The sequence below is a fragment of the Caloenas nicobarica genome, chromosome 11 (assembly GCF_036013445.1).
Source record: "Caloenas nicobarica isolate bCalNic1 chromosome 11, bCalNic1.hap1, whole genome shotgun sequence".
In the NCBI taxonomy this organism is placed as follows: domain Eukaryota; kingdom Metazoa; phylum Chordata; class Aves; order Columbiformes; family Columbidae; genus Caloenas; species Caloenas nicobarica.
In genome coordinates this window covers 12,696,577-12,717,073 of record NC_088255.1, presented here as the reverse complement: position 1 = coordinate 12,717,073, position 20,497 = coordinate 12,696,577, and the positions used below count along the sequence as shown (strand labels likewise).

General features: G+C 47.9%; 1 protein-coding gene across 6 annotated transcripts in view; it reads right to left on the bottom strand.

Moving 5' to 3' along the window:
• Positions 1–17,318, bottom strand: part of FOXP1 (forkhead box P1) — a 384,901-nt gene extending 367,583 nt beyond the window's left edge. For 5 of the 6 annotated variants that reach the window (XM_065642236.1, XM_065642235.1, XM_065642240.1 and 2 more), the window contains exon 1: positions 17,201–17,318. The gene's annotated coding sequence lies outside the window, so the exon portion shown is untranslated. Of the gene's footprint in view, positions 1–15,928; positions 15,973–16,438; positions 16,453–17,200 lie in introns of those variants that run through there. The other variant, XM_065642237.1, reaches the window with a different exon arrangement.
• Positions 17,319–20,497: the final 3,179 nt, after the last annotated feature.

Sequence of the window (20,497 nt, the reverse complement as noted above, 5' to 3'; positions counted from 1 at the left end):
CAGGTGCTGTACTATGCAATGGGCAACCTGCAACCATGCCTCCAGCATCCATACTGGGTACGGTGCCGAAATACCACACAGCCAGGCACGGAGACAACAAAGGCAAATGGGAGATAACTGTTTCTCCTCCCCATCCCTATCGTGTCTCCACTGCAGGTCTAGGGCACTTGGGCAGAGCCCAGCAGGCAGAGGTGCCAGCCCGCACTCCGTGCCACATCTCGGCATGCTGCTGGTGGCAGGGCAGACAGGTACACTGAAGAGCACGTATGGTTTCAATATGGGTAACCCCTTCAATAATCCAGCAGCAACACAGGACAGACCAGGTGCAATGAGACCTGCAGCACTCCTCCTCAAAATGCTTCCTGAGCCAACACACACCATGATTGTTCACTTCGAAAAAATAAACATTTGGAAAGGGACCATTTTACAAGCTTCCACAGCACTGTGCGGCTCTTGCCACTGCAGCTGGGTTGCTCAGCCAGCCCAAGGCACGCAGGGAAACGCAGGACCCATGGCCATCCATGGCACCACCACCCTGGAACACAACAGAGCAATGGACAACCGTAACAGCTTGCAGGCTTTTACAAAACAGTAATGAAAATAAGAATGAAGAGAGTTTTACACAGCATGATCCTTCACCAACCCAACAAGACAGTGGTCAGATGAGAGGGGGGGAGGAAAAAAAAAAAGGGAACAGAAACAGAGGGCAGAGAGAAAAATCTGTCAGAGGAAATGCAATGCCAGAAACGGTTCCAGGATCCGGTGGCTGGATGCCAACTCAAAAGCCTACCAAAAAAATGCAGCTACAGAGTCCTCAGAACTTCCTGATTAAAAAAAAAAAACTGGGCAGGCTGAGGTTTGTCAAGTTGTACTTGTGCTTGCTGTGCCCGCTCTCAGCCAGGAGGTCTCAGCCTGAAATAGGTCTCTGGAGAGGGGACCCAAAGCATCCAGTAACTTTGGCAAGTTATCCTTTGGGAAACATGCATCTCCTAAGGCATTTGTGTATCTCGGAGAGTTTTTTAAATGGTACTGAACCTTAGCACTTCTAATTGCATATACCATACCCAAGATCATCAACACAGTAACGCTGTCACACATATTGTACATTACTGTATGGTCAATCTCCCTAATTATTCTTGAGTTATTCTTTCCAGTAGATCTACAAAACTATCAGCACAAATCTCAAAACATTTACCAGTCCACACACTCAGCACAACAGACATAAGCTTGGCCCTGACAAATAAAAAGACTACAGAAAACGTATTTATTTGTAGCAAATGTCCTTTCCTATAACCATCAAATAGATTACCACTGCATTTCTTTCCTTGCATTGCACCCTGGGATGCAGACATTTAACTAGCACACACTACAGTCCTGGATTAATCATAAATAGAATATATTTTTAAGTGCATTAATTATGTAACAGATGCTTCCAGGATTCCAATGGAGGTAATTTTTAAAATCCCAGTGTACAGTTTTATGAATCTGTGCAGTTTCAAGGTTGCTTTTAATTTACGCTCAATACTACACTTATTTAAAACCAAGAGGTAATCAACCACTCCCTATTTTTTTTATTTCAGTGCAGACTGGAAGACATATCCTCCACTGTTACCATCGGACATCCCGGCTGCTGATGGAGGTTCCTGCCATTTCTTCGCCATGACAGTGGGTTTGGATAACAGGCCATGTGAACACAAGATTTCTGCATTTGCCTTCTCCTAATAATTTCTCCTCCTCAGCCTGATTTGTGCCATTCTGAAATCTCAGGTTCTTCCTGCACATTCCCACTCCCACAAAAGATACATTCAGTGACATATCATGCACGCGGAGAAAAACTGAGTTCGCTCATGAACAACGATGTTCTGCTATACTAGAGAAAAATGGGGTTTATCTCACTTACCTTGATGGTCACAAACACGGCTTATGCAGCTATGGGGAATACCTGCAGATCCACAATATTTTCTTGCTAGTTACTGGGAAATTTGCTGCTTGTACAGCCAGCTTCAGCTGCTAACAACCACAGGCAGCTTCACCAACTACACCTTGTATGGGGTTTCCTGGCTACGGCACCACAGTGACAGGTACTGGCTGTGGCACGAGTGGGACAGTGGAGATCTCAGCAGCCTTCAGATGGCTGCACCAGAGCACCCCGGGGCAGGAGCACCACAGCCTCCATGTCTTGGATGCAAAGTTTGCTTTTCTCTCCATCTTTGCACATCACATAATTCTTGGATCAAGCTGTAGGTCTTCTCACGGAGCTTCATCTATGCTTCCGTCTGAGATGCTTAATTTGTAATGACTCGGAGGGGCATTTTTCCAGGGACTCGCTGTGTGTGCAGCCTGGTAACTGGGAGAGCCCATACCCTGATAGCATTGTGCTGCCTTGGGCTTTGCCTTCAAATAACCCTCCAACTGGTCTAGGGGGAGAGGCAAAAATATAGGAGCACAGAGAGCAATTAAGGCTCCAATCAGATGTGGTGTTAACACATAAGAACAAACAGTAAATAACCCTAACAGAAGGTGTTATTTAGGAGTATGCATAATTGCACACGCAGAATATGAAGCCTCAGCACTTGGTGAAGAGACAGGGTGAGGACAGGACCGCAGCTTTGCTCACCTGCACATCAACCACTCCTCAGGAGACCTGGCAACTCAAGTTGGGCACAAACAAAGGAGGAAGAAAAGGTGGATAATAAGTATTTTATTCCTTCTAAGTATTTTATTCTGACCGCTACTCCTTTTAAAAAATTAAAGTAATAATTAAAAGCGAGGGTTAATGCTTTGATGCCTCGTTTCACAGACCGCACATTCAAATTCCTCAACAAGACAATGCAAAAATGGGCCGTTAACCAGCCGTCAGCTGAAGAAAGCAGACGACTTTGTGCAACACCAGGGAGGCCCCAGGGCGGGCAGCTGGGTGCTGGTCTGGGTCTCGCTTCCCCAGAGGTGTGGCGGGCAGCCCCATCCAGTGGGTACCCAGCCTTTCCTCTTACGACCTTCCCCAAAATGATCCTTCGGCTCTGAAAGAAAACGCTTGGGGCACGGACCAGCCTCACCTTATCAGCAGACGCTGGTTAGGCAGCAAGGCTTGGAGAGAGTCAGGGATGTCCTGCAATGCTGCTCTCTGGTGCTCACCCCTCCCAAAACACCCTACCGGTCCCTTCTCACTGGGATACAGGGGCAGAGAAGCAAGCCGAGCTCTCAGGGACAAGAAGACGCCCCCATGCATGGAAGGGAACCAACCCCAAGCAACACAGCCTGCCCGCACCGCCTGGTAGAGGGATGAGGTCCCTGCCAAACTGTGGCATGACTTCACTCCCGTAGTCCCCACGACACGTGTGAGTGCCGACACCATGCCAGGTTATCAGTGAGTGATAACACTCGTAGGCTGTACCTGCTTGGCACGGCTGGAGCGAGGCTCCCTAAGGGCTCCTCCAGTTTCACTTCCTGCTAACACGCACCTGCACCCATTTCAGAAGCAATAAAAGCATAAACCGCATTTAAAGCTTTACTCAAACCCCCAATATAAGCCCGAACAAGCCCTGCGCCACACTAACGACCGTCCATGCCGACAGCTGGGCTCGCGGGCGGCCCGGCCGGCTCTGCGCATGGCTGTCCCTGCACTGCAGACGTGGTCGCCGGCCACCTCCGCGCCACCACACCCCCGGCACGTACATCCTGCACAACACTGAGCCAACAGAGGCTACGGGTCAGACCCTTTTTGGTGTAAACCCACACGATGTCGACGAGCCCTGGATATCTATTTCCTCATCAACTTCTGTTCTTTAACTCAAAAGTTAGCTAGCAGGCTGGACGCAGTTTTATCTGAGTTTTATGTGCAGCTGTATTTGTTTATTGCACAGATAAGTGTTATAAAAACAAGAAGAAACAACAGCAGCTAGTAATCTGGATATCTCTCAGTGCCCTTATCAGAAATACCCAGCCTCTGGACCAGCTCATCATCTACTGCTAACAGGAAAGAAAAAACCCAAAGAAAACATGATGCTGGGCTTTTCACTATGTGCACGTTAACAACTTCAGTAGCTGGCACCAGGGGAGCACCATTAACTTAACAATTAAAAGAAAACCCATACTTGCACTGGCTTTGGCGGGGTGGTCCCACCAGCCAGCACTGCCAGGAGCATGTCCAGGGCAGCTGGGCAGGAGGACTCCTCTGCCCAGGTTTCACATTGCAGTGAAGCCAACCCAGAGGCCAAAGATTTATCAAGGGGGTGGCCCTGACCCCCTTGGTCCCTCCTCTGTCCTCCAAAGAGTCCAATGAGGTTGCTCAACTGGCAGAAAACATGTTTTGCTGCTGAAGTCAGTTTTCTGCTGGTCTAGTTTCCCACACAGTCTCACCCTCGGATCAGGAGGACTCAGCTGATGCGCGGGGACGTGATGGGAAGTGCCCAGGAACAAGCAGAAAGGTCTGTTCCCACAGCAGCTGCCTCCTAAATCCACTTAGCTGCAACATGAACCAAGCCCTCATTCTATACAGCACCAAGCACGCTGTCAAACAGCCTGAGAAAGCAGCGTCAGCCTTCATCTGGGCGGGGGGGGGGGGAAGAGGTAAAGGCTTTCCAAGGAAACAATTCTCATTTGATACATGTCATGAAGTTGCGAGCGCGCTTGAGTCACAGCACACGTGTGGACCATTGTAACACGCTTGCAGAGCAATGTGTCCTCCTCCTCAACCTGCCGAGAGCATCCACCTGGCAGAGGTTGACAGGCGGAGGTGATTCAACACTGATGAACAGAAACATTAAGACACGCTGTTCTTAAAACGGGGGCTGTACCTGTCACTACTTTTATCTACCCAGAAAAGTTTTCTGCTCTGTATGCCCTTCCTCTTCCAATCTACCCATAGCATTAAGCAGAATCCCCATCCTACCCTGGACGGCTCGCTGCAATCAGACCAAGAGACAGTGCTTCTAATACAGGCAGGCATTTTTTTTACTTTTGGACCTATGAGAAATACCAGTTGAAAACCTGATTATTTTTTAACTGACAGGGCATTATGTATAATATCTTCCACCCCCTCCTTGTGCTTACAACACAGAGCAGGAGACATTTAAACAAACAAACAAAAAAAGAAGAGACACCAAAGAAATGGAGGGCAAAAAAAACTTCCCACCAGAATGTAAATATTTGTGCATAGCGAGAACAAAGTATTTCCATAAAGCTTTCAATAAAGGACGACTGCAGGCCAAATTTTACCCTTAGACACAGGCACATAACCCCAGCTAAAGTTCCTCAGAGCTGCCCAAGTTTGTGCGGAGGCCAACCCAAGCACACTGCGTTCATGTGCAGAAGGACAGTGAGCGCAGGAGCTGTGGCGAGACTTCCAGCTCTTTCTCAAAAGCCAGACGAGATCTGCTTTAAATCAGTGAAGAACTTCGGAGATGAGTCAAACCTGCAGGATTTGCTGCAATACTCGCTGCAAAAGAGGATGTGAGAACTGGCAAGCGCGCTGTGTTTACTCACTGTGCCATCTAATTCTGGAAACTCGAGCTGAGATTCTGTGTTCGAGCACGACTCTGAGAGGTGGTGGGAAGATCCTGGCCACGTTACAAAGCCACTCGCTGGGCAAAACTGGCGATATCTGCTTAAACAGGGCCACAGGCTGACAGTCCTGCAGCTGGCAAGCAAAGTTTCCCCAAGGAAGATACTGAGCCACATCTGCCTCTGGCACTGGGGACGAACCTCTGCAGGTAAAGGCTCACGAGAAGAAAAGCAATGCTCTAAAAATCATGCACTGCTTCAGCTAATGACACAGATTTACACTGAGTGTTAGCCTGTTTCGCTAAAAAAAGCCAATGAGATTTTTTTTTTTTCCCTGGTGCAAATTGTCCTTTATAGAGACTATTAATATCCCTCTTACTTCAGCTTAAGCTATACTTCTGTTCCTTGTTCTCCCACTGACTTAAAAGATAAATTACATCTCTTTTTGCAAGTTATCTGTATCTTTTGTCCTCGTCCCTTCCCTCCTGTTACCGCCTGGACAAGCAGACTGTTTTCTAGAGAAACCACCGCCCAGAGCACACAGTTTAGATTTGCTGCAATATTCACATTTTTAAGCAGAAAATGAAAGATGATACCCAGTTTATACTAAACAGAAACCCTTTGATTCTGGACTCGTGTAATTAGTTCTGTGTTGCACAAACTAATAACTTAGATAAAACACCCTGCTATAAACAGCCACCTCAACTAGCTGCAGAGATATTCCTCGCCATCAGACACCAGTGAAGCAAATAGCAGTGGACGGCAGCTGCTGGGAGGTTATGCTGAAACAAATGCATTTTTATTTTTCCCTTTAAATTACAAAAGATTATCATTTTCCTCAGCAATGCCCCTAATTAAATTGAAACTCTCCACATCAGAATTAAATACGTCCTATCTACTCAAAATGAAGTGTATTATTTATCACTAATATTTAATGACAAAAACCTGATAACTTTCTCTGATTATACCACTGATTTCCTCCAGTCATGCATCATTGGCTCTGCTGGTCATTAGCATTATCACAGTGCATAAACTCTGGCTTATGCAGCAAGTTTGATAACAGAGCCAGACGCCTATAGCTACTATTTTTCAGTTTGTTGAGATTTACTAGTTTACATCTCTATGAGCGTGCCTCTATCTAATGGCATCTATTATAATCCCTAAAAATCCTATCTAATACATTTCCATTCCCATGCAACACGCTTCTGCGCAACCAGAATTCCTCAGCAAATATAAAGCGCTCGCTGAAAAAAGTCAGATTTCCCTTTCAGCCGTCCAAGGACCCTTTTCCAGAAAGACCATATTCCAGCCAATCTGAAAAATAAATACAAAATACCTAGTCTTCTCCAACTGTTTAATGCTAGGAATATTCTGGGTAGGCTCAAGATATTTTACTTTAATTCACAGATAACGCTCCATTTCAACTTTCACAAAGCAGTGCTTTTTGAATGCTGCGGATGCTGCTTTTATACAAGTGAAGGGAAAAAAAAAATCAGAACAAGTGTACACAGTACAACATCAGCTAAAATATACCAAAATTAGTTTTCCCCATTCTCAGTTAAATCCTGTAACTGAAATGACGGATCAGAAAGGTTTCCTGAATGAGACCATCATTCCCTACACTACTGGCCTTCAGAAAACTCAGATGCATTAGCCAGAGAATAACTTTAAAATACTTGGACAAACAATAATTACACTGCATACTTTGGACATTCCTCTTTCAAAGCCTTTTAAGTATCAAGTAATTTATCACTGAAACATACATTTTCACTCTTCCAAATGCACAACTCGGCAGCTTTAAAAACTGAATATACATTATCTGAACATCGATGCACTGGCACGTCATTTAAAAGTAACAAGAATTATTTCCTACAAGCTACTTCAGAGCCTCCTTCTCCCAGCACCCGTGTAATAACCAAACCAGGATGGGGCCCCTGACACAACTCCCTGATTAAAGTAAATTACTAAAGTTGTTAACACGTGTTTATATTATTATTATTGTAAAACTTACTAAGAAAAATCTCTCTTCTAAATCTGCCAAGGTAGATACAAGTTATGATGTTCCATACAAAGATCCAGATAGATTCTTATTATATGTTACATACATGAATATTCAAAGATTTTATTCTCTGAGCCAAATGGACCTGTTGGGGTTTTTTTTTTTTTTAAACTCAGTCCACCCAAGGAATCTCCCATGATTTCAGCAGAGGTATTTGGGGCTCAGGCCACATAACTGAAGCATAATCTAGCTGTCTTATATACTACACAAAGAAATATACCTATTTATGAAATTCACCCGAGGGGGAGGGATAATTTACAGTACACTGATCAACAGAGTTTGCATGATACTATCTGAAGGAGCCCGATTTGAGAAGTAGAGCAGTTATGAAAGCAAAAAGTATCACTACTAACGCAATTGGTGCCACTGTATTATGCTATTTGCCAGGCAGAATTCACATCACTCATAGAAAATTTCAGTTTGGGTATAGTTTCACTAGCACTAACCATGATATTAGAAGCTGGGACCATTACATGAGAAATGGCAGCAATTGGATGAGGTTAATGCCAAATTCCGCGATCTGTCAAGGCAAAAGAATAGATTGAGCCCTGGCAGAAAGGCAGCGAGCTCGGGAGCACAGGATGCAGCGGCGCGAACACAGATGCTTCCCCAGCCTCGGTACCTCTCCCCGTGCAGGGGCTTCAACCTGATCCTTTAAAACTGAAACGACGAAAAATATTGTCATTGGTGTCCTTTGCCCACCTGCTCCTCCATCTGCACCCTCTCCAAAACACACTTTTGACCTTACTGAGCATCAGCACACGTCAAAAGTCTTGCTGGCTGCATCCTTCCCCAGACCTGGCTGTTTCTGGCCGAATCCGGCTTCAACATCCTCCAAACGGCCCAACGCTGGGAGCTGCTCCGTGATGCCCCATGTCCCCTACACCGCCCCTGCTTTTAAGAGGATTTCCGCCACAGGAGGAAAGGAGGATTTACACCACTGATTTTAACGGAATTTTTTCTTTCCAGCACAAGTATAAAATGTGGGAACTGGGCTGGATGAGCTAAAAGCTGCCTGACGGGCTAACAAAAATTTGTCACGAGGCTCATGGAAGATAAGAGTTCATGACGTACTGTCAGCAAGCTTACTATTACAACATAAAAGCTATTATTAAAAAAAAAAAAAAAAAAAAAGGGAAAAAAAAAAAGTAAGCACACAGATGAACACTTCATGGTTTTAACTTCTTAATCCCAAACAGACTGCTCCTGAAATAAGGCTTGCAACAGGCCCAGCTGACCCAAGTCATAAAACACAACCTTGCAATCAAAAGACTATTAGAGTAGCACACTTTAGTCGCAAAATACCCCCTATTTCTGCTACCTTGGCATTCCCAGAAGTTTCTCGGGAAGAGGTGTCCCACTCACACTCACCTCCCAGCTCTCCAGCAAGCAGAAAGAAAAACATAAACTTCGCATTCACCTCGCAACACCGGGAAGATGCTTTTTAAAACTGACACTGGTTCCTACAGAAATAACAGTTAATTACTTAATCCTTCTTAATGGAATGATTAACATCCTTTCAGCAAACAAGGCTGAGATGATTTAACATTTTACTCCATGTTTCATTACAGAACCAGTAAAATTAATACCGCTCCCCTCTCATCTGCTGCGACCACTCGTTTCTTTATACTCAGTTACATTTTTCACTTCTGCAGAGCAGCCTCTGCACCCAGCTGAGGAAGACATTCAAATATATAAAAATCCGCACGGCTGTTACTCTGCTGTGAAGTCAAGGATCGACCTCCAGACAGGAGCCAACAGAAACGCAGGTGTCCACGGCGCCGGGGAAATCAAGGTACGAGGCAGCACGGAGTAACGAGCCCTGGAAACAACTTCATCAGCGTCCCGGGAACACCGCGCTGCCGCGGAAGAGGGGCAGCCACTTCAAAGGGAACTGGGGAGGGAGGTTTGAATCCCGGCTCAGACAGCTCCTGAATCCCTGAGAACCCCCGGACGCCTTTTTGGCAAGAACAAAAGTCCTTTCAGGGCTCCACCGCTTGCTGCAATCAAACCCGGGCTCAGACATTAATTCTGCGAGCAAGTGTTTTGAAGGAAGGGGAATTCAGCATCGATTTTTGTGATCAGATGTTTAGCGGCTGCTCTGAACACACCAGCAATCCCCTCTCAGCATTTTATCTTCCTTTATCACAAGCTTTTTAATAGAGACATGACATTCTGCTTACTGCTGGGCTCTCTCTATTTATCTCTCTCTTTTAACACTTTGGCATCATCGGCTCCGCTATCTAAATCAGCAATAGTGCATGTCCAGTCACATAAAACCAGAGAGGGTTTCCCGAGGTGCCTTGGGAAGTCTGACTACTCTGGTTTACTGACGTGTTAATATGTCCGATCTACTAATTAATGAACAAACAGCTTAGGCTAGGAGCTGGGGGAGGGACACCAACATGAAGACTGTGGCGAGCCCAAGGAAAGACACTTGACCCTAATTGTTAGCAACAAGATGACAAGACTGATCGGGAAGTACAGCTAAAACTCGGATTCCACATGAAAGGAAATGTCTGGCGAAGAGGGGAAAACTAACGATGCTGTTAAAGGCTCCAGCCAACCTGCCGAACTGTGCCACCTTCTGTCGGGTTGTCGGTGCTCAGCACCCGAGTGCCCGGCCGGGGTTCCCCAGCACCATGCTCCCATCGCATCCTTCTCTCCATGCACAAATCCTCGTCTTCTTCCCGCAACCCTGCAGCTCCAGGGACGTACAACCCTGGCAAGGAAAGCTGGGAGTTTGCCGTGACCCACGATCGGGAGATGAGAAAGCACGGCTCATCCTGCACCTTCCCAGTAAAACCACCTGCCTTTGGCCGCATGCAGAATCCCACTGGGTGGGTTTCCAGCCAAACTTTGGTCCTTGTTAAATTTCAGCCAAACCCTGTTTCATCCAGGGCAAAACGTTCCTCATCTTGAAAGCAGCCTGGACCAGGTACTGCAAAGGAGACACGCTGCAGTCACACCAGCAAGAAGGGTCCCGCGCAGCAAATGCACGTACCAGCACTGCACGAAACGCTTCCATATATATTACAAAAATACGGAAAAAAAAAAAAAAAAAAAGGTCCTAAGCACCTTCTACCTGAAAAAATCAATTAACAGTCACAACAATGCAAGAGACTCTGTAGCACCATGCTCTGGGCCAGACATCCAGAAGAAAGGTGATTTACAGATTGCATATTCAGGACTGCCACACCGCAAACACTACACAACATTACCCCGCTGCACAAGGAGCCTGCATTCTCAGTGTAATCCTGAATTAACAGCAGTGCTAAACTAACTTAGTGAGGAAATAGACACTTCTAATAAAAACACAACAGTGACAAGTATTGTACAGAGAGCGCGATTAGCAGTAAACAATACACTGGAGAATCATTCAAATAAAACGTTCTGGGTATTTATTTGTGTTGCTTTTTGAGACCATTGCAACTGAACGGGAAACCGGGAGGAAAAAAGCCCACAATTAGTTTCAGAATAGCACTCCCAGAAACACTGCAGTCTATCACATGTATGTAAATATTTTACGATATGGGTTCCATTTCAGTAGATCTGTCAAGATACTTACAGGGCTTGACAGTATTTCTGTCTTTAATTAAATTTTCACACACACACTTTAATGTAATTTAAATAGATTATTAGTTGTCAGAATATAGTATAAATTTTGTTTACGATTTAGTTACTTTAAGTACTTACATTGAGGAAACTCATTTAACCCCCTGACTGAGTAGCATTAAGTGTTGAGATGAGACTTCTAAAGAGCTTCTACTGCCCTTTGCACTCTTGCAATAATCTTAAATTACTACAACTTAATTGCAATTTCAAGGCACCAAAATGGAGACATTTTAAAAACAGCACAGGGAGGGTCAACAAGAGGAGAAAAATTATTTAGTCCTCCTCAGGTACCACATGCTTCTTGAAGAGAAATTGATTTTTGCCCATGCTCTTCTCTTTGCTCATTTTCCATAGAATACTATCTTCATTTTCAGGATGGCACTGAACAAAAAGTTATTAAGATTATTTGGGATACTTGCCACATAGAAACAGCCATTAGACATAAGCCTGTTCACTTGCATTCATGGAAGAGATCGGTGCCAGGAGAATAGGAAGACAAAACCCTAGAGCACATTTGCAAAGACGACTGCATGCAAACAGAGCCAGCGGCTTCCCTGACTTGGTAGCTCCAATGCTGAAGTAAGAAAAAAAGAGCACACGTTAAAACACTCCAGACATCCCAACCAACAAATATCTGATCTCCTAAAAATAGAACAGCTGATTCCTCTACAGCCCAAAATATAGAATTTTTTTTAAAATTAAAAGACTACAGAGTTCCCACAATTGAGTTTTTCCTCTAATGACTGCATGATTTATTCCAACCTACTTTTTTTCCTCTATATGCATTGGCATCACCTTGTTACCTACAGTAGCTGCAATTCCCCATACGCTGCGAGCTGCGTGAATCAGACGACACCGGAGTTTGTGAGAGCAGCGAGCTGCGAGCAGCGTTTTTGTCAGTGCAAAAGCAAGCAGTTCGAGCAAACACAAGATCTTATTTCTTATTGCAATGAGACATTTTACAAGGATTTGGCCAACACAAAAAAAAAAAACAAACAACACACCAGGCTCATGATTTAAAAAACGCTGTGCTTTAGCGCAGCCGAGCACTTACGCGTGTCCTCAATGGCGTGAAGTCAAGGACTCCAAGCCCAGCCATACCCTTCTAAGCATTTCAGCAAAGTTTGGTTGCCAGGACCTCTAAGAACAGTCGCAAAGATGCTGCTGATCTCTAGTGCACAACGGTTATAAATTCCACTTAGCAAACGCTTTCTGGCTCCTGTCTCCACTGAACCGCTCACTGGGTGTGAAAACATGCTAGTATACGTAGGGGGAGGAAAAAAAAAGAAAAAGTTTCAGTGATACGAGTTAGTGACACAGACCAAAAGCCAAACCCAAAGGCAGGGACACCAGCAGAAGCCCCAGCTGATGCCAGCATGCTCTGGATCTGGCCCTGTGCAGCCGGGGCGCCTGACTGCGCCCTGAGCTCACCCTTGGGGCCACGGGGACCATGCCATAGCCACGAGCTGGGGGGCTGTGTTCTCAGAGCAGGGTGCCGCCCATGCTCCTCATCACTCCCCCGGTCTTTGCCCCCAGCCCCTTCCCACCCTGCCTCCTCGGCAGAGATTCGCAGGGAAAAGCTCCGGGAAGCAACTGGGTAGGCAAGACTCATTTGAGGAATAACTACGCTGTGCTATTTAATTCAAATGTAAGCTTAAATAGGAACAGCAAACAAAAAGCCTGTGCGGCCAAGCTGCCTGACTACAGCAGGGCTCGATGCTGTGCCCCCCGAGGTGGGAAACCCCCGGCAAAGCTCCCCCCGGGCGCTGTGTCCGTGCACACCAGCGATGCTCCCTGCATGCACTCCAGAAGGCAGGGAAGGCCTGAGCAAATGCTGTGTCTCCAAAGAGAAATCCAGCTACCTGCTAAAATCTCACTACATCTTCTCCAGCCCTGTCTCAGCTGCATAAAAATATTTCAGCTCAGTGCCTTGAAGTTGTAATTAAACTGTAGTAATTTAAGATTATCACAAGAGCAAAGGGCAGTAGCAGCTCTTCAGCAGACTCCTCTCACCACTTAATGCTACTCAGTCTTGGGGTTAAATGAGCTTCTTTAGTCTAAGTACCTTAAAGCAAGTGAATCGTAAACAAAATTTATACTATTTTCTGACAGCATATAATCTATTTAAATTTATTAAAGCTTCTCGGAGAAAATTTAAGATGACAGAAGTATCATTATGCCCTATAAATAACTGGACAGCCTTGCAGAAATAACTGTATTTTATATACATATCCTATACATGCGCGTGCGTATGTTATTTGATATACAAATACATGCTCAACAGATATTTCACAAAAGGTATCACATTATCCGGTTCAATTTCTTAACATAAATGACCACAAGCAGTACAAATACTAAATGCTAAGCTGCATTCCATAAATTTGCCTCTTTACTACCAGCCTTTTTCCTAATTTTTACCATGTCATGAAACAGGAATAATTCTGGAACCATAAATGTTTACAGTATATCACATCAAGGATGATAATGCAAATTTTAGCTCTTAAAAAAAGGTGATCCAGTCCAAAAGAAAAATATTAGTGCAGCATATGCTGCACTAAAGTCCAGTGCATAATTCTCTCCTCAACTTTCCTGCTCCTTCTCTTACCAGTACAAAAACTAGCTGCGTTACTATTACTGGTGGAACTGATTTAAGCAGAAAATGTTTATAGATGTTAAATAACATTAAACATTACCCAAAATGGCTTAATAGCATACATGTGCATGTTTAACACACATACTTTTTATTGTCTAATTAAAGTATATACCATAAAAATCTACAGGCTTTATAGTAAGTTATGCAGGATGGTTATGAAACCTTACCTTATAAAAAGTATAAAGTACTTATTGTGTGATTTGCCCTGCCAATTAAAGAAATAGTTATGTGAAAAAGTTTTGGATTTCTTAATTCTTCAGTAGATGTGCACTTGGTCTGCCTCCTGATTAATATACATTAGGGTAACAGTGTTTTCCTCAGATTTTTTATAACAGGTATTTCCATTAGTTTGGAATACTTTAAAGAAAGAAGGGGCATATTTGTCAACTTTGTAGTCAAGTGTTTGAATACAAACATGAAAGTGTCAAGCAACAAAAATAACCTAACTCACTGGTTATGTTTGATTAATACTTAAATACTAAACGTTTACTGAAGTAAAATCAAGTATCTGTTAATACTCTTTACTACTATTTCCACTAAAAAAACTACACAATAACACCGTGTCTCTAATATAGCCATGAAGACAAGTTATATGCAGTTTTGCAAAAATCTTGGCATATCAAAAATAAGGTGCCACCCTAACTGGCTGGTAATACGTTTTAAGGAAAGATATCACAAGTTTTCTAAACTCTAGGAACACAGTCATAAAACATACCAGGCTTAATCACAACCAAACTCCTCTATTATGCACCAGCACAACACTTACACACAGAGAAAAAAAAAAAGACACATTTCCTTACAATTCAGAGATCCAGAAATAAAAGCTGAACTCCACAGAACTTTTATGGTTTTCAATCTTACACTACTGAAACGCCTTCTTCTCTGCAGTTCTAGACAGAAGAAATAAAATAAAATCCTAAGTCTCTCTGAAAGTGTATAAAACTCCAAACCGCTATCACCTTAAAAAAAATATAACCCAGCCCATGCAGAAAAACTAACTTTGTAATCAAAATCGTAAGCAACAGAAAGCCTTGTTTGAAATAGTAGTTATTTTTCTCAAAGTTATCCTTTGGTTTCACAACAAAGATCAGCATTTGTAATGGTCCATTTCTGCATAAGTGAACATATAGCCTCGCTGCCTGATCGAATAGTCCAGAGCTTTCAGTGAGGCAGCTCCTGACAACAGCCCAGCAGCAGCTTTGTTTGATCTCTCCTGCCTTCCTTAATCTGGGTTGTCAAGGTTCACTTGTTGGAGGCTGTTTACTTTACTTTTTCCAGAAAAAAAAAAAAAAAAGAAAAAAAAAGTGATTTTTTTTCTGTCTCTCATACAATGACTAATCCAAAGACTAAAGGGGAAGAATGCTGCCAATGCAAGATGTTAAAGCTACAATACCTTTTTGCAATGAGATTTTAGCCGACACCTTTTGAATGGTAACTAGTGAAGAGCTTCCTCCCCCAGTGCCCTGGTCCATTCAGTATGGTTGTGAGACAGTTCACATAAAATGTACAGGGAAAAAGATTCAGAGGAGAGAAACTGAAACCTGTAGCCTTGATTTCCCCTTCTTCCTCCAAATCTAGTTGCAAAGATGCACAGTACCTCCTTGCCTACGCTCGCTTCTCTGAGAACTTGAATAATTTCAGGCTCTCTCAAACTTCCAAAAAGAGCTCCTCAGCAGTAACAGAAATGGTAAAAATAACACTAAATCGAGTGAAACGCCTATTTTCCCACTGCCGAAATATTAAAGAAAACCGTGGATTAACAGCACAAGCAGCAAGTTTCTTCGACGACATCCTTGAAACTTTGTCTAATTAAGAAACTGTCATTAGTGACATCAACATTTGGTCAAAGCAGATAAAAGTAAAGTTTAGAAAAACTATATGGAAACACAGTTTAGAGAATTGTTTTAATATTTATGACCATCCAGCACCCTAGAAATCAGCAGGCTACATTGTGTAGACGACATGCTACAAGCAGTATACATACATTACTCACTCAAAGAACAGTTACTAAAAATGAAACCTTAAACTTCTGAGCACAGAAGTTGGGCTCCAGCTTCTCTAGAGAAGCGGCTCTGAGAGCGCTCGCAGGCGGCAGATACCTCGGGTAGGTACGGGAGGGCTGAGCGCTGCTGCTGCTGCCAGCCTTGGGGGGAAACGGGGGGAAAAGGAGGGGGAAAAAAAAAAGTAGTAATCTCACTCGGCGTAGTTCACTCAAAGCAAAAACACGCAATTAAAATCATTACAGGGAAGTGGCAGAAAGAAGACTCGTTAAAATCGCGCCGCTCCGCAGCCAGCCCGGCGATGCTCCCCGCGCCGCGGCCGCCGGATAATTAATAGTTGCGCGGTGCTGGGAAGGGGGCGGCCGCTGATCCCCGCGCAGCCCAGTCCGCGCCGGGCTGGAAAAGAAAAAAAAAAAAAAAAAGAAAAAAAAAAGAAAAAAGAAAAAAAAGAGGAAAGAAAAAAAAAAAAATGCGGGGTGGGGGGCGGAGAGAAGCGCGGACACGCCGCTCGGACGCCGCCTGCAGCGCGCACTCTGTCGCTGCCCGGGGCAGGGGATGCTGCGCGGAGCGGCAGGTGCGAGGGGCGCAGCGCTGCGCGGCCCTACTTACCGGGCGCCGGCGGCCTCCCCCGGCTCCGCGGCGCGCAGAGAGCCGCCGTTCCGCCCCGAAGCTCCACACCGCGGCTCTACGCGCAGGAGGGGGACACGTGAGAGATGCGCGGTCCGCACCCGCGCAGGAAGAAGTTGCGCCGGGCTGGGGAGGCGCGGATGTTTATTCAAACACTTAGTCTCAAAAAAAAACCCCGAGGGGGGATGGGCGCAGCTGGCCCCGGGGACCCGGGTGGGGGAGGATACGCGGCGCGGAGCTCCGCGCCTGCGGAAGGGACTGCGCGAGCGGAAAGCTGCAACAGGTGCTGGGGGAGGGGGGGAGCGAAGCGGCCGGACCCGGCGCGGGGGGGGAGGAGGGGGGCGCGGCCCCGCCGCAACTTCTTGCCCCGAGTGCTGAAGTTGGGGCGTGCGCGCCCGTTGCGCGACGGCGTGGGGGGACCCGGCGGAAAACACGAGGAAAGTGCGGAGGGTAGGGGAAATGGAAGAGGGGGGCAGAAGGCGCTGCATCGCACTCTCCGCGGAGGGTGCGCGCAGAGGGGGGGGAGGGGGGTGAAGTTTCCAAAGTGGGCGGGTAAGGGGTGCGAGCGGCTCCGCAGCCCAGGGAGGGGGGTCCGCGCCCGCGCACCGCTGCACTCCCCCCACCCCCCCTTACCGCGCCGGCGGCTGTCGGGGGGGAGGGGGGGGCAGGCACGTGGGGCCAGCGGGGGGAAAAGTGCAACAACGACGGAGGAGCGGGGAAAGTGTCGGGGGGCGCCGGACTCACCCGCAGGACTCGGCCTGCCGCTGCCCAGCACTGCGCGGCCCCGGCGCGGGCGGGCGGCGGCGCGGAGCGGCGCGGGCTCCCTCTCCGTCCCGTCCCTCCCTCCCGTCCCTCCGGCACGCCGAGCCCGGGCGGCGCGGCGGCGTGCTCCGCCGCTCGGTAAATAACAATAGAGCCCTCCGCTCGGCGCCGCGCCCGCGGGGCCCCGCACGCCGCCCCGCCGCGCCCCCGCCCCGCGCCGCCCCGCGCCCCCTCCCCGCCCCGCGCAGCCCCGCGCCACCGCCCGCGCGGGCGGGCCGGGGGCGGCCCGCGACACCCCCGCGGAGGGAGATGTTGTTATTTTTTGCTGTTGTCAGTCTCTGACGTCACATCCACCTGCTGGGTAAACAAGGCTTGGTGCAAGGGAAAAATAATAATAATAATAAAAAAAAATTACAGCGCGGTTGGGGGGGGGGGGGCGCGGAGGGGGAACGAGAGGTTGAAGCTCCGCCGGCGCGGAGTTCCGCGGAGGACGGCCGGGGGGGTGGGGGGGGCGGGTCGAGGAAGGCGGGGCAGGCCCGCGGGGAAGCGAAAGTGGCCGCGGAGCGCCCTGCGCACTGCTGCGCGCTTGTGCGCGCCGCCGGAGAGAGTTCAACGTGGGGGGCAGGCGGACCGGGGCTGCCCCGCGCCCCCCGAGCAACTTTTCTGCGGCCGTTCCCCACGGCCCCGACATGCCGCGGGGGGTTGGGGTGTCAGGCCCGCGTAGCTGGGGGGCGCGGGAGACCTCACAGGACCTTCCGCGGATGCCCGCGGAGCCCGCCTTACCTGCGCGGAGCGGCGAGGCGGGCGCTGCCTGCGCTCCCCCTCGCAGCGCAACGCCGTTGTTGGCGAAACGCTGCTTAGAAACACTGCGCGGGTGCGCAGCGGCGCGCACCGGCCGCTGAGCGGGAGTGACCGACCCGAGGACCGAGCTGAGCGCGGCGCTGCTCCGCGGGGGCTGCCCTGGCCTCGGCCCGGGCCGCGGATCGTCATCCCGACGGGTGCGCGGAGCGGCCGCGCTGTCGCGGTTCCTGCGGAGGGGCCGGTGGCAGCGCCCGTGGAGAGAGGTCGAGCCGGGGCGATCAGGACCGCCCGGTCCCCGGCTGCCCCCAGCTCCGCGGCTCCGGCACTCGGCACTGGGAAGTTTAAAATCACCGACGGCCTTAACTCGAATAATGAGCAATCGGCGGCCGCGGGGCTCCGTTGGCAGCGGCCGGACCGCGCGGTGGTTGCGCGGGCGGGAGCGGGTCCGGCCGGGCAGCGTCGTGCTCTGCCCCGGCCGCTGCACAGAGGCCGGGACCTGCCGGCGGGACCACGGCGGCGAGAGGAGCCGGGGCCGGTCCGCCGGCGGGCGCCCCGCGGGGACGGAGCCCTCCCTGCCCGGCACCGGGTCGCTGCGAGGCAGGAGTTACTGAGCGACCGACTTTGTTCGGGGAAAAACTCTTTTTCTCCCGCCCGCGGGGACCTTCGAGGACACAATTTTCTTCCCCTCCTTTGTTTTTTTGGCGATTGCCTTGGGCTTCCCGCAGGACTGACACACAGCTCCCGGGACGGAGAAGGAGCTGGTTTTAAACACAGCCAGAAGTGATGCCGACCAGCAAAGCGCTCCCGCGGAGAGAACCGCGTCTCCGCGGAGCCCCGCGGCCGCGCTGGGAGCCCGGCCCCCCCGCCCCCCGGCCGCCCCGGCGGGCTCCGGTGAGCAGGGCCGGGACCGCGGCGCCATCTCTTGGCAAAATCGCTCCATCGGCTCGGGGAGCAGCTCCGGTAGCAATTAACACCTTAAATTACAGTAATAGCAAGGTACTTATGCCTAATTCATTATATTTTAAATAATTAAGAGGGGAAAATGGCTGCAAATAAATATTTGCGAAGATGATGTTTGCGCCGTACTTTAATTCTCGCAGTCCGTCGGAGGAGCGCTCCGGTTCCACGGTCGTGCTGCCGGCGATGCACGGGGGAGCAAAAAAGCGCCGGGACCGGTGTGTTTTCTGCAGCCCGGTCTTCCCAGCCGAGGTGCGGCAGATAACACCGGGATTGGTGTGGCTGGGGAGGGCCACCAGCTTTAAACACAAATACTGTCATCTTAAGCTTCTATTGTTTAGATTTTTGGGTTCATGTGTTTGTTCTGTAGGAAGAAAAAGGAGACAAACCTATTACAATAGAATTCTTTAAACACTCCTCCCTTGCTGTTCTAAAAAATATTTGTTTTATGTTTCATCCTGGAATAAACATGGTTTATTGCAAACTTCTTCATCTCCTGTTTTTAACTTTGCAAATCTAAACCAGTACATCAACTCTGTAAAACATGATTAATTCCATAGACAATGCCAGCGATGGGACTTCTCCCTCCCCCTCCGCCAATGTAGCTGCTAATTGTACTCAAATTGTTTACTGCTGTATTGTTTTACAAGTGCCTGGAGAAAGATGCTTGATATTCCCACCACCAGCAGAACCATCCCAAGAGCAAATGTTTGGCAGATTTTGGCAAGGGTATACGCAGGCTACAACTACAGCTCGTTAGCTAAAAAAAAAATTATGAAGGTGGTGATGCCTGTGTAATTATAGGTGTTACTTGTTTTAAAGTCAGAATGTTTTCCAAGCTACTGTAATGCCACACCTCCTGTGTCCCAGGAGCCAGGCCTTGGAGTCCTTTCCGCTTTAGTCACTGGTTTATGAGGCTTTGCAGAACACATCACCAGGCTGCACGGCTGGTTCCCAGGCCACTTTGCGCTCCTGCGTAGGTGCAAAGCCCATGTGAGTACTCAGCTGTTATTCTACCTTTTACATCAGGCATGAAAAGGTAAATACTATGTACTGCCCCAAAAAGCTGGTGGACATATTAAAGAGAAATATTTCACAACCTGGTTTTATGATTTTCTGACATTGTTTCAGATAAGCACAATGTTCTCACAGTGCTCAGTAGGAGAAGAGAACCTGTGAGTACTCTCGTACCACAGCTTGCAGCAAAACCTGTTCTGGGGAAGTCAGTGTTTGCTGCTCTCCATGTTCCCTGGCTCTGTGTGTAGAGGTGGCAACAGATGCCCTTCCAAAAGGCAGAAGATGCAGCTCTGCCCATCACACAGTATGCATGCGAGGTGAATAACACCAGACATTTCTTTTGCCCAGATAACTTTAGAGATGGGAAAGGGCTGACTTGCTGATGAGAGGGAATTTTTAAGAGGCATAAACGTCTAGCTTAGAGGCTGAACCCAATGCTATCGGCAGCACTTGCATGAACTGTAGTGGAAGCAGGATCCATTCTCTAACTGGAGAAATACCACA